General features: G+C 52.2%; 1 protein-coding gene across 3 annotated transcripts in view; it reads right to left on the bottom strand.

Annotated features, from left to right (window-relative positions):
* The window catches only part of SLIT1 (slit guidance ligand 1), a 164821-nt gene that overhangs the window by 75341 nt on the left and 74811 nt on the right, over positions 1-14669 (bottom strand). The window lies entirely within an intron of this gene.

Below are 14669 nucleotides of genomic sequence, written 5' to 3'. Positions count from 1 at the left end.
CACCACAAAATAATTTACTCCTGGGGCCTCGAGGCAATAATTTTTACAGAGAAAGCATTTCCAACCCAATGCACGAAAATGTCAGTTCATTAGGGTCGTGGGGGTGGGGTGGGGTTTAGAGGTGAGAATTAGGACCTTGGCAACTCCTCTGTTAGGAGGAGAAATGAGCTGTTAAAAGCATAGAGAGGAGTGCCACCGTTTATGATGTGTGAGGATAAGATGCCTACACGATGAGATGGAGTGAGGCGAACCACGTAGGCGCTGTGGCATAGCGTTAGGCCACCAATGACTTCTGACTGTACCTCGGGAGGATCATCTGCTTCCGGACCACCGTCGACCATGGGTAACTGAAACCGCGGAGAGGAAAAGTATATGGATACTAGTACAAAAGCAAACAGTCTAAAATGTATGAAAGGGTATCTTAAAAAAAAAAAAAAAAAAAAGCCTGTGCATCTCAAGGAGTCTCTTCCAGGATGTGTTCCCTGATTTACCCCAGTCTGATCATTCAGGATGACTTTATCGTTTGCAGCACTTGGCTATATGGTCTGGTCTGCAATCCACTGCACCTGAGGAAAACATTAAATTTCTCCTTGTTTCCAGCATTCAAGGAAGCCCTTGCCCGGCCACACTGGCCATGGGCAGCCATGGCCCTTGTCCTCTCTGCCATCCCCACACGCACATCTACAATCACCAACATGACAATTTTGTTAAATTATTGTTTTGATATTACCATTTCAAGTGAACCAGGAAGCCCAGTTTAAAGCTCAGTTTGCAAAATTCTGATCACACCGTCAGCTAACAAATGTCGTGCAAAACCAGTCGCCTTGAACTGTCACAGCTGGAACAAACAACTATACCCAGAGTGCCTTCCACATGAACACAGTGGCTGGACTGTGTAAGGGGTACAAACAGGCACGCAGGCCCAGGTCTCGTCCTCGTGTTGCTCACCGACAAAACAGTGATGAAGGATCCTAATAGCTGAGAGTTCTGGAACTCTCATTATGTGCTATACGCCACCACACTTCATCTTCACGAAAGCCCTACAGTTCGGTGTTATTATGATCCCCAGTTCAGAACTGGGGAAATGAGGTTTATTTAGGGATGTGGTAACGCAGAGAAAGACACAGTGCTAGGAAGCGGAGGCCAGGTTTCCAACTCTGATATTCCTACTCCAGAACTGAAGTTTAAACATGACATCAATTCTACCACCTCAGACCCTGACTGAGACAGGACCCTGAGTGACAAAGAACCCAGAGAGAGGGAGGGAAGGAGGGGGGGAAAGAGAGAAAGAGAGAGAGAGAGAACCCTGAGGGAGAGAGAGAGAGAGAGGAGCCTGAGAGAGAGGATCCTGAGTAAGAAAGACAGGACCTGACAGAGACAGGACCCTGACAGACAGAGACAGGACTGCGACAGAGAGAGAGACAGGACCCTGACAGAGACAGGACCCTGACAGACAGAGACAGGACTGCGACAGAGAGAGAGAGACAGGACCCTCAGTGAGGGAAAGACAGGATCCTGACAGAGACAGGACTGTGACAGAGAAAGAGACAGGACCCTGACAGACAGAGACAGGACTGTGACAGAGAGAGAGAGACAGGATTCTCAGTGAGAGAGAGACAGGACCCTGAGTCAATAGGACAAACGTGTAACAGCCACCCAGCACCCATAGACAGGGCTACAAAAGGAACTGACTATAGAAGAACGCCCCTGGGCTGGAGAGGCCTGGGAGGGTGTCTGAAGTCAGGTAAGTGAGGATTCAGAAAGGCAGAAAGTGAACGCACCACAGCGCTGAGCCCATGTGCTGGGACAGAGCCGAGAAGCAGGTCTGCCGGAGCGTATGGGGAGAAGCAGGCCTGGAAGGGGCCTGGTGCCAAGGGGCCCTTGAAAGCCAGCAAAAGGAAGGTGGACCCGAGCCAACGCAACGAAAACCACTGTAGTTTCAAAAACAAGAGTGAACAGATCGGAGTGATGGCCAGGAAGATGATGCCTGACGCCCCGAAAGGGGAGGGCCTGGGACGGAGTGGGGCCACTTGGGAAGCCACACCAGCCCTCACAGCACTAATGACGGGGCTCCTGACCTAGAGGACCTGGCTGCCCCCAGATGTGAAAATGTCTAGGGCAGCAGATCAAGGTGGCTGTGAGCATGAGCTCTAGAGCTCTCTAGCTGAGCGGCCCTGGGCAAGACCGCTAGCCCCTCTGGTCCCGTATTTCCTGAGCCGTGAAACAGGGACAATCCTAGCCCCTCACACGGGGCCGCAGAAGGACTGAATAAGCTCATGTGTGTGAAGCACTTAGCCCAGCACCCGGCTCGCAGTACCGCTCGGTCATCGGCTGTTAAACCAACCATCACAGAAACAGTGGTCAGCAGGGAGGTCCTGGGAGACGCTGTGACGGCGCCCCCATCAGGCGCCTGGGCGTGTGAGGCGGGGCTGACGACAGGAGTCCGGCTGAGCGGTGTCGATTTGCAGGTCACCACGGGAAGTCACGGGAGGGCGGGAGCGTGTCAGATCTCCCAGCCACACAGGGGCCACCCAGAGCCGCAGGCTCAACAACAGCTGGATGGGGCCACTGCCACCGGAGAGTTTCCGAAAGCAAAAAGGCACAAAGGTCATGAGACCCTCCAGGGGCAGAGGTCCAAAGCTACTGGATCTGTTGTGTGTCTGGTCAGGTGTCTGTCTGTTTGCCACTAGCTACCGCCAGCTCACCCCTTTTCCAGCCCTGCCTGGGAACGGGCCCTGGCACGCTGTCTGCACACACGTGTTAGGTCTTCGGGGAGGGGGCACTTCCAGTGTTTCTTCTGCTTTTGCTTTTGAAGCAAATCCAGGTCGATGGTCCTTGAGCAACTGCCCTGAGCCAGGAGGGGGAGGAAACTCTGGCAAGCCTCTGGCCTGCAGGAAGCAGCAGATCCAGGCAGCCCTGCCTCGGCTGCTTGCCAGGAGATGGAATTTATACATGAAAATCAGGAGACAGGCGGCCCCGGGCACCCCAGGCCTGGCTCTGACAGAACTGACAGCTAATTAGAAAGCTCCATTTGAGCCTCACATTGAAAAGCCATTTAATAATTAAATGTCTTATCTGTATTTAAATTCCTCTGACAATATATACTTAGAGTGTGGCCAGAGAACACATTTTCTCACTTCCATCACCCTACAAAACACAATATTTGAATCCAAGCATCTCCCCCACTGACATGAAGTGACATTATGTCACATGATTTATATCGAGAGTGTTCCAGCGCCGGGGGGACTCTTCCTCCCGGCCCTTGGATCGATATGGCACAGAGAGACTCAGACTCGGAAACAGGCTTGACATGAGTATGTCCCTTCACAAGTCACTGAGCTGGGAGGCAGGGAACAGGTGAGGGCCCACAGCCTCGTGGGCTATGAGGAGGGCCAGAGGGATCAGCTGACCTGAGTGTAGCCGACAAAGGTGCATTGTGTGTAGAGTAAGAATAAAATTTTTTAAATAATAAATAAAATATTTTACTTAATAATAATAATGAAAGTTGGTCTGATTTCCATTACCACCATGCACAGGAAATTCTAAAGAATGTCGGTGATAAAATATTACTCCCCACTTAGAAGGAGGCTCCCACCCCTCCTTGGGACACCACCGCCTCAGCCTTAGTAACCACACGCACAAATGGCCTGGAAGCCCCAGGGCTCCCTGGCCTCCCCAGAGAGGGGGAGGAGGCCACAGAGGAGAAACCAGTTCAGAGGGCGGATAGGACAGGTATTCTGCGTGTGTACAGGGATGGGCAGACACAGGCTGGGTTTGGCCCCACGAGTATGCTCCGTGACCCCTGCAGAAGCAGGCAACAGTAAGGGAAGTGACCTCTGTGTGGTCCCCCGAAGCTGCACCCCATCCTGCTGGCAACAGGGGCCAGAATGTCACCAGCATCCCACAGGTGAGCTGTGAGGGCCATGCAGAGCTGCAGGGGAAAGGTAAACCCCAAAGGGACACACAGAAGCCTTTGCACAGCGACCAGATCCAGGTGAGAGTGAGTCCCGGATGATCCCAGTTGGGGCACAGAAAATAACAGGGAGGGAGGCATCCCACATCCTCTTGCTGTTGGGTTGGAGCTCTCCTCCTGGAACAACCCAAAATACAGCTTCCCCCTTGACCTGAGACAGGCTCTCAGAGAGCACAAGGCTATGCTTCTGTCTCCCCTTCTGGAACTTTCTCTTTTCATCCAAAGGAGCCAAGGAAACCCCCAGCAGAGAGTGCACACTCAAAGGAATAAGATCTGGAAGGGAACTCTCTCTTCTGACCAATGTAAGAAACCCAGAGAGGTCAAGTGACTTCTCCAAAGTGACCCAGATAGTTAGCTAGGGCTCTTTCCATCCCCCCGCCTGCCATGCTGCCGGGAAGCATTACGGCATCATAGGGCATTTGCAGTCAGTGCATTCAGGTCCAGATCCTGCTCTAGACCGTGTACACAGTACACCTTACACAAGCGTATAATGTGAGCCACACCACCAGCGTTGTCCAGCCTCGGGTAGCAGCCGGGACTGGTGGCCGGCCTGACGGTGAGCAGCTGAGCAGTGCCCCAGGCCCGGACAGCACAGTCCTGCTTTGGGGGTGTTTATGACTTTGCATATCAGGGATGCTTGACACAGCCAATAAGACCAAGTATCTCTCTTCAATTCATGCTGTCTGATAACCACTGGAACTGTCCGGGACTACCATTAAGCTCAGGAATATCAGTGGTCTTAGAGAACGCTAACTGTATCTGACCCAGCTGCGATCCTGCCCTCAAGTGCTTTCCATGCTCTTGGGTTCAACTGTTGACTTACTGTGGGTTCAACAGCTACCTCTCAACGTGTGGTCCTCGGACCAGGAGGGTCCAATCACCTGGGAGCTGGGTGGAAAGGCAGAACAGCAAGGCCCTCCCGGACCTGCTGGATCAAGATCTGCATAGACACAAGAGCCCCGGGGGACGTGGATGCAACTTCAAGCTTGGGAGGCCCTGGTTTAGGACACTGTGGGGAAACTCAAAGGTGAGGACCCTGGAGCCAGGCCAGCACCCAGCACCCCATCAGAGACCATCAGAGACCGTGTGTGACACGGTGCCATCATCCCTCTGCTCTCAAACCGGAGGATGGGAGAGGCCCAGCTGGGCAAGAGCTCAGGTGGAGAGGTTCTGAGTTTCTGAGGACCGCAAGCATGCTGCAGTGTGACCTGTGGTGATGCAACCAGCCACCAGGTCTGGAAACCTCCTTTATACAGCGTCTGGGGAATATAGGCTCCAGACTCCCAGACCTGAGTCTGCACACCCACTCCTTATTCCCCAGCCCTGGGACAGCTGCACGTCCGCGGTCTCCAGGACTGCTTTCCACATCTCCAGTGTGACGGAAGGATGCCAGGAGAGCTTGCAGGTAAAAGCTGGCCCTGGCCTGGTCCCTGTTGGGTGCTCAAGCACTAACAGCTCTGACTACGGTCTGGGGGTGGAGAGACTGATTGCTGCTCTAAACATCTTGGCGGGGGGCAGACCTGGGCTGGTGAGCAGTGGGTGCAAGTCCCAGGATGGAGTTTGGGCCAAGCGCATGGGCGAAGCGGGGGCAATGAGCTCTCCAACCGCAAACATGGCGCGTGCGGGAGTTCAGGACGGGGAGCAGGGCCATGCGGGATCCCAGGTGAGACGGAGAGCGACATTCTTTCATCTCCTCACTCTGCGGCTCCGAGGGAGGGCCCAGCTTCCCCCAACACGCAAACAGGCAGCCCCCACGTCCTCTCTGCCTGCAGTGGAACAGGCAAGGTCGCAAGGATGGAGCTGCACTGGGATGGAGGCAGCCAACATGCCCAAAGCCCCCAACGCGCTGCTCCCAGCCGCAGCTGACCTCGAGCAACTCTCCCCGAGGAAGCAAGGCACCGCTGGCCTCCCTAGCGACCATTTCCCAGGCCCCTCCGTAATGATTTAAACAAGCTTCCAGCTCCCCACAAGCTGCTTAAGTTTTACAACAGCCATACTCTTTTTTTTCCTCCTCAAAATGTTCATTTTAGCACAACTGAACAGAAGACAGTGGAAATGCCAAACCAAGTTAGACAGAGATTTCTTCAGAGTGCCACGCCCTGGATTAATGAGGCCTCCAGGAATGAAGTTCCTTCTGACAAGGACACCATTAAACACAAAGTCCCCCCAAAACCTCACACAGCCCCTAAGTGTCTGTCACCTAGTTACAACCAACTGACAGCAGGGTGTGCACAGTGTGGGTTATGCGGACAGCTCAGAGGCAGGCAGGCCCAGCCATTCTTGGCTGCTGAAAGGGAGGGAATGAGATATGCGGTTATCTGAAAGAAAGATTATTCTAGGCAGAGGGAACAGCCCATGCAAATGTCCTGAGGCAGAAGTATGCGTAGTGTTCACGGAAAAGCAAGTGTGTCAGGGAGGCTGGGGTAAGAAAGGCAGAGAGGGGTAGCAGGTGAAGGATTTGGGATATCACACAGAAGGAAGCAGGAAGCCATCAGAGGGTTCTGAATAGAAGAGCAACTAGATTCATGAGATGGTGCACTTAATCACTAAAAACAGTACCTGGCACAGAGTAAGTGTTCAATTAATATTAGCTTTTGTTAGACTTTACCCCCTGAATTTCCACATACGCACCCCACATATGCAAATGCATATATCACTCAAAGCCCTTCAGTAACACCCCTCTACCTACTGAGGTGTCCCAGGTCCTTCCTTCTGGGGTTCAAGCCCCTCTTTAATAAGGCCCAATGCGCACTTCCAGCTACCAGCCCAACACATGCCCAGATGTAGACTCGCTCTCCCTGGACCTGCACACCTCCCCTTTTCCTTGCTTTCGCCTACACAGTTCCCTTCCTCCTGAAGGCCCTTGCTTACCCAATGTCACATCCATCTCAAAGGCCACCTCCTCCATGAAGGCTTCCCTCAGGCATCCCCAGATGGACTTCAAGTCTCCACCATTAGCCAAGCATGCCGTGCCACTCGTGGACTTTCTTATCTTGGTGCCCATTTCCTCCCCCCACCAAACCCCGCCTCCAGCCCCTGCCACCATCCATGAGGAAGCTACCTACCAAGCTCCCCTGCAGGGCTCAGACAAAGCACTGGATGAGCCACTCTGAGGATCAGCAGAATAACACAATAAATGCACATCCCCTCTCTACTCCCACCCACTTGACGAAGACCTGGCCAAGACTCAGCCAAGCAGTGAAGGGGGCAGCCTGCTCTCCCAGGCTGTCCGAGGGGCCAGCTAATTATAAGTAAAAAAGGTAAGGCGGGGCTTCCTCTTCCTTCAAATATAAAAACTCAACAGACAAAAATAAATCCAACTGCTCAGATCAGATCAGAACTGTTCTGATCACCACTTAAGCCTAAAGGTTTTGCCCCCCCACCCCCACCCCGTGAGCACAGATGCAGGTATTTCCCAAGATAAAAAACAGCCATGATAAAGAGGAGGCGGGGGTTCAAAGTCCCTGCCCAACAACCCCCCCCCCCCACACACACACAGGCCTAGCATGTCTTCGTGGCCACGTTCAAGCTCTTGTGACGGGAGAAGGGACAGCCTTCACACGTCCAGGAAGGCCCAGAGCGGCTACCAGGCACGAACCTGATGAAAAGGAATGAGGCCATCCTTGCGAAGTCAGTGCTGGGCAGAACTTCTGCCACATCACAGAGGCCTCCAGTGACCATGGTGTAATGAGGGTGGGGAGCACAACTCACCACCTGTCTTTACAGAAGACATATTAAAGAGCTCTGAACTCCCCATGGTTTTCTAAAGCAGGCAGAAGAGATGGCAGATCAAACAGGGGTCAAAATCTTCTAGATGACTGCTTAACCAGATGCAGATAAATCACAGGACCACAGAGCAGCCTCCAGAGGGTCTGAATTAAGGAACTCAAGGTGAAAATGGGGCCAGGACTCATGAACTGTTGTTCCCCAGGCCCCTCGGGGAAGCTCTGGCTTTTCTCTCTCTCTCAAGCTACTTCACCAGGTTAGCCCCTGCCCAGGGCCAAGAACCTGACAGCCAGAGAAGCAACTGGTGCCCAGAATCTGATCAAAAGACCTCTGCCAAAGGACAATCAGTTGGATCCCCGGTCACATAAATGGCATCTATAGTGGACATCCAGTGGTTTTTGCTCTGTTTTCATCTGCAGCATCTGCTCACTGTACTTCCCAGTGATAACCCCAATTTTTTTTCTTTGTATATCCCACTCTGCTCTCATGGTCAGGTAGATATGACTCCACTCCCAACTCCAGGCTCTGCCCCATCATTTCCCTGGCCACAGCAGCTAGTTCAAGATGGCTGCAGAATCCATCAGAGCCAATATAATGGTGTGAGACTTTTGGGACCGAAGCTAACATTCTTTCCTGGTGGACTTGGGGCTAAAGGCTGGAGCTCCTGTAGCCACCTTAGAGCATGAAAGAAGAACGTGCTGAGAAGGGGGCCAGTGAGGAAGAGATTAGGGGAGGGGGGACAGAGACAAAGAGAGAATAAATGGACAGATGGACAGATGAGTGAATGAATGAATCATCACCTGATGAATGAAACACCCTGGTATCATCATTTGAGCCCCTGATCAGGCCTCATCTGATTTAAACTCAGGTCTGCCTGATTCCAAACGAGGGAGGGAAGTTAATGGGTATTGAGTGTTTATTGCTGAACATGGTGCAAATGTCACTGCATTTAGTCTTCACAATAACCCTGTGAGGGAGGCTTCTTTTCCCCCTTATTTTATTTGTGAACAAGGAAAATGAGGTGCAAGAGGTTTTTTTTACCTGTCCCAGGGCAGCCAATTCACTATAGGCAAAACCACAACCAACGGTCATCTCCAAGGCTATGATCTTCATGCTGTGCCACTCCACCCCTGGGCAAATAGGCCAGAGGCCCAGGCCAGAGCCCTGGCAAGCATCCTCAGAGGGCTGTGGACCCGGGGAGTTCACATTTGGATAACTGAGCCAGAGGGGGTCTGCCAGGGAAACGTCTGCATGAGGGACTAATGGGCATAAACTTCTGTGGGAGACAAATGCCCCATCAGCTGGAACATGCTTCAGAAAGATCTCTGAGGCCCGCAGAAGCCTGCAGAAGAGCAGCTGATCATGTCACTGCCCACAGTCCTCCTGGCACGGGGCGGGGGGCGGGGGGCGGCTGGGGGCGGGGGGCGAGGGGGGGCAATCATCTAAACTTTCTGAACGGCAGCACTCGGAGCCCTCAGTTTTAAGGCCAGAGGGAGCCCTCAGAGTCTTCTAGAGAGATTGCCAAGGACACAGACCAAAGCCAGAAAAGTCACAAAGCAGTAAACACCACCAGGAAGGGGTCAGCAACAAAAGACAGAGCATGTTACATGGGGGAGAAAGGACCCCGCTGCTACTGGAGTGGCCCTCCTCGGCTGTGGGGGAGAAGGAAATGCCGCGGGCCGTGTGTTCCAGCCACCGCGATGTGTTGTCAAACGTGGAGCAGGGACATTACTTTAACTCTCTGCTTGGTTTGGGAAGACTCAACCTCCTTTGTTAAAATGACACCACAGTCTTTCCCCAGGGAGGGCAGGGCAGCTTGCCAAGGATGCCACTTCTGTTCCCTGGGTCTCCCCTCTCTCTGGGTACCTCACCCCTAACTATACCACACAAGCCCCCAAAGGGCTGCTAATTCCCCTTGACATTCAAGCCCATTTGGTCTTGGGCCAGTTCTTATTCCCTAAGACGAAGCTCTTCACCGCCTGCAGACGAATAATCAAAATCTGCAGGAAAGACTAAAGAAAACAAAGGAAAGAATGAGGAAGCACACAAGCAGCCTCCTCCAGGGTCTGCCTGGGAAAGCCTGCACCCCCCACCACTGATGCTCCCCCTCAAGGACTGGAAGGCCCTGTCCCATCCCTTGTGCTGCCATCCCAGCTAAGAGTGGGGTGAGCCAGGGAGGATAGGGAGCCTGCTGGTAGGGCCCACCCTCGGGATAATGCAGGAGCCAGGCTGGGGGCAGAGAGGTAAGGGGGCCTCAAGCACTCCACCCACATTTCACCCACAGGGAAGACATGTAGAATTGCTATAGGAGGGCAGAGCCAGAGGCTGCTGTGTGAAGGTTTGTGAGAAAACAAGAACCCTGAGCGAGGCACAGTTGCACCTGGGTCTTTCCTGCCTTGGGGCCCTGCCCTCCTCCCCCATCTGCCCAGGAGATCCCTCCTTTAGGAAGTCCTCCGGGATTTCCACCCTCCGCCTCCTCTCTCCACCCAGCCCCTCTCCACCACCAGGGGATGTGCCCTCCCCTGGGGCTACATCAGCACCTGGTAGGCACCTGCGAGAAGCACTTTCTGGAAGGTAGCAAGGAGGGGTAAGAAGGTAGGCCCTCCTTGGCTACCTGGGTCCACACTGCAGCTCTGCCACTTTAGTCCTTTTAACCAAGCCACTTAACCTCCTCATACCTCACTGTCCTCATCTGTAAAATGGGGAGAATGACACTGGGGCGTGAATGAAATCATTCATGGAAGGCATCTGGCCCAGCGCCTGGCTTATGCAACAAACATGAGTTTTTGCATCTCTGACTTGTTCTTTTCCTCCACGGAATGGAGAGCTCCTCGGGGGCGCAGGCTCTGTGTCACCCCCACCCGTGTCCCCAGCACAGAGCCGAATCCACTTCCCCGGTTAGTAACATGGACCAACCATTCCACAGGGCCATCACGAAAGGTCAGAAATGCAGTAAGGGAGCCAGGCGATGACTAGGAGTCAAACTGTGGACTCAGCGGTCCTGCTCCAAGTGGGTCTGGGGTCAGGTACAGTGACAAGAGCAGGTTCCTTTACTCCTCTGACCCTCAGTGTCCTCATCTTTAAACCCGAGATAAAAATGACAACCTCAGAGGGCTACAGGAAGGAGTAAATGAAAGGATGTTTCTAAAGAACTTAGCACAGTACCTGGCCCACAGTAAGTCTCAATAAATGTAATGGGTTCTGTCACTTTTAGTAATAATAATGCTGGATTACTATCAATAATGAACACTGACTACCCTGAGGTCATTTGCAGCCACAGCTGCTCTCTCAAGAGGTACTTAAAGGAAAAAAAGCAGAACAGAAGGACTGCCTCTGAGATGCTGGGGGAGGAGAATTGCCTGCTCAGGGCCCAGATCAGAAGAAAGTTCTGGAAACATCCTGGCAGGGACCCTTTCCAGGGAGAAGCTATGAGCCCCTGCCGCTCTCGGCATCTCTTCTCTAACTCTGCCAGTCTTCCCTCTTTACGCTGTACAGAAGAAGGCGTGAAAGGTTGGAGTCTGGAAATTAACATTTCAAAGTCAATGTTGGCTGAGTGCTGCCTCCTGCTTCCGAGCCAGAGGCCTGTGCCGGAGCCCCAGCACAGAGGAGGGTTGGGAGGCGGAGTTGGCATGTGCGGTCCCCACAGCTTTTGTGCCTGATCAGTCATCTCTCATTTTCCCTCGGCAGCACATGAACGAGAAATATCACCGACAAACCCGCCCCAGCCAAGATGAGCCAGACTTCAAACGCAGCTCTGTCCTCTCTGCTCAGGAAGAGATGGAGAAATTGGCCTCCTCTCCTCCTGCAGACCTCTGTCAGACTGGATGTGCCAGAATTTGGGAGAAAGAGAACAGTGTGTTCAGCCCTGTCTGCTCAGATACCCATCCAAGCAGCCATTAGGTCAGACAACGACTGACCTCCCAGACCGGCCCCAAAGGAAGCACAGAAAAGCTTCAATGGCTTGCTCATTGATCCGCTGTCCATTCAACAACCACCGAAATTAGATTTTACCTATAAAATATTTGCTGGCTCATTCTCTGCCCATCTGAGACTCATGCCTGGGGAGAAGGCACAGAGACAATTCTATGACCTGCAACCCTACATAGGTATCCTTCAGCCCCTCACTCAGTGTGCAGTCAAAACAGTCAATTGACGGAGACTCCCCTGAGAATGACACAGGGTGCAAGCGGACGGACAAACTGGGACAACCATTTCGTAAAACAATTTGCTAAGGGCCAGTAAAGTTGACAATGCTCATCCCCATGTCCTAGCAACTCCACTCCCGGGATTTCACCGAAGAAACTCTCCCAAACGTGCACGGGGAAGGACACATGAGGATGTCCTCAGCAGCAGTGTTACAGCCAAAAAACCTGGAAACAAGCCAAATATACACTGGCAAGAAAATGGATACATTGTGGAAATTCATGCAGTAGTGAAAATGCATGAGCCACAGCCACCCACACCATCATGGGTGAATTTCAGAGACATAATGCTAAGTTTAAAAAAAAACACACACACACAAACCTGATTGTAGAAGAATGTACATCGTTTGGTTCCTTTTATAAAAATGTAAAGACTAAGAAAACTTAAAGTAATGCTTACATATACATGTACTTATACATGTAGTAATAATACAAAGAAAATGAAGAAAATTACACACTTACAAAATCAGCATGTGGTTCCCCCTCTGTTGCTGGGAGGCTGGGGTGGGCATGGACGGGACGGGGAAGGTAGGGGACCTTCCAACAACACCATAATGCTCTTTTGCTTAAATAAGTTGGTGAATTCATGGATACTCATTTTATTATGATGCTTTACCATTAACATATACATTATTTATAACACATTATAAATACTCTTTTTGTATTATGAAAAATTCACCTAAAAATCATTTTCAAAAGGAGGGCTGGCAGTAATATTGGTAGGGACATATGAAGGCAAGAAGGGACAGGAACTCCAAGGAAGGCTGAAGCTGAACCAGACAATCACTGCTGTCCCTCCGGCTAAGAGTTCAGGTGATAAAAACCACGGAGACGATGCACGATCATAAACACTGCTTCTACTGGTACCCACCGCGTCATCGGCACATGCTGGGAGCTTTAAAGGGATGATTCTAATTCCCTTTTGTGGACGATGGGTGCCATTCTTGCCAAAGAAAATGTGGCTCTGAGAGGTGAAGTGACAAGGCCAGGGTCATCAAGCTGGTCCTGCCACTGAGTGAGAAAGCAAATGCTCCCCATCTGTCCACGCCTGCAAAGACCGCATCTTTCCATGATGCCAAGCAGCCTTTCAAATATTTATAGACATAAATGGTGAATGAACCAAAGCGCAATTCAATCCAACACATATTTATAAATATTTATAACCAAATGTTTTCCTTTGATAAGGCCTATTCTCTGAAGTGCTTGGCGTCAGACAAACGGAGCTCTTTCTGTGGGAGCAGGCTGTGGCTCACCTGGGAACGTTAACTCATTTCCATGAATGCACACTTATGTCTGCGCTCACATCCTACACAGATGGCCCTCTGCCCTGTTACTCATCATCATCAATTTAACACACCATGAAAATAAGACGCGGGTGCTCGGGGACCACAGGATGCTGTGTTTGTGAGGGAATTCATGCCTCTCTGCTGCCTAAAATCTGCCAGAGACTCCCCACCGCTTTCGGAATGAAATCCAAACCCCTCGGCCAAATGACACGTCCTGGCTGAACTCACATCTTTCTGCTCACAGCTCACAGCCACACCCTGAACGGAAGGCTGGGCTCCAGTGGCAGGTTCTCGAAAGCGTCGTGCTCCCTCTGGCCACCTGTCCTTGCACGGGCCCTTCCCTCTGCCCTTCCCCTCTTCTTCACCTCTCCCCGGGCCTAGCCAATGCTGCCCGCACACTCAGAGCCTAGCAGCGGTGCTTTGCTGGCCTCGCCGCTGGGCCCCAGCACTCCTGCGCAAACCGCCTCCTGGGTCTCACCCCTCGGCACCAGCTCTCTGTTGTTTTATCCATCCTTCCCCACGGACCCTGAGCTCCTCTTTCTGCATCCGCAGCCTCTAGGCTGGGCAGATATGAATTCAGAGCTCCCTAGGAGTAAATGCATGCTGTCGCCTGAGCCTCCTGCCCCGGGGCCGCAGAAAACAACAGTGGCTTGGGACAGGCGACCCGTGTTCACACACCTGTGCGAGCCTGTGCTGAGCCCTGACAGCGTGATCTGCCTTACTCCTCACAACCACACCGTGAGGCCATACCATCCCCACTTCGCCAATGAGGAGAACGAGCTTTAGAAAAGTCCGATGACAGGAACGAAATCATGCAGCCAGCCACCCCGGCCTGTCAGACTCCAAAGCCCATGATCTGTGATTAACTTTTTGAATAAACAACTGATTGCCCTCAGAATCTGGAAATCAGAGGACATAAGCCCTGAAAAGCATCTTGGGAAAGCAGTAACAACTTTTAGTGGTCCTTTCTGCACCCCTGAGAGTTTTTTATTTTTTAAGCATCCCCACAAAGATGTGCTAACGACGATGCCTTAGAGATTTTGTACTGCACCTTGTAATTTCAAAGGATTTTCTGGCTAAACCAGCTTTTCTGAAAATTTGCCTTTGAGGACTTTTAAGGGGGGTTTTATGTGTTGTCCCGAGGGTGGGACGGGCTGATACAAAGACCTGCCCACACGTACATGAAGAGTCTCACTAGCCCCCCCACCAGGCGAAGCCGAGGATGGCAGTGAGGCCTAGTGGGGTCCACGGCCCCCCCCCCCCGCCCAGCATTCTAGGTCCTCCATGCCTGGGGCCACACCCACCCCTCCCAAGCCTTCAGGACACCAGGGACCTTCCCAGCAGGACAGCAGATGAGGATGAGTGACCCGGAAGAGGAGCACCATCTGCCCAATTCTTGACCACTTGGCAGTATGACTCCATGGCAGCAACACTATAAGCCAGGGACCAACGGGACAGGTAGGAGGGGCAAGTCACCATAAT

This window comes from Callorhinus ursinus, unplaced genomic scaffold, assembly GCF_003265705.2.
Source record: "Callorhinus ursinus isolate GAN/ISIS: 27379988/994484 unplaced genomic scaffold, GSC_fseal_2.0 scaffold20, whole genome shotgun sequence".
NCBI classification, from domain to species: Eukaryota; Metazoa; Chordata; class Mammalia; order Carnivora; family Otariidae; genus Callorhinus; species Callorhinus ursinus.
The sequence above is the reverse complement of the archived record's forward strand: the minus strand, read 5'-3'. Positions and strand labels throughout refer to the sequence as shown.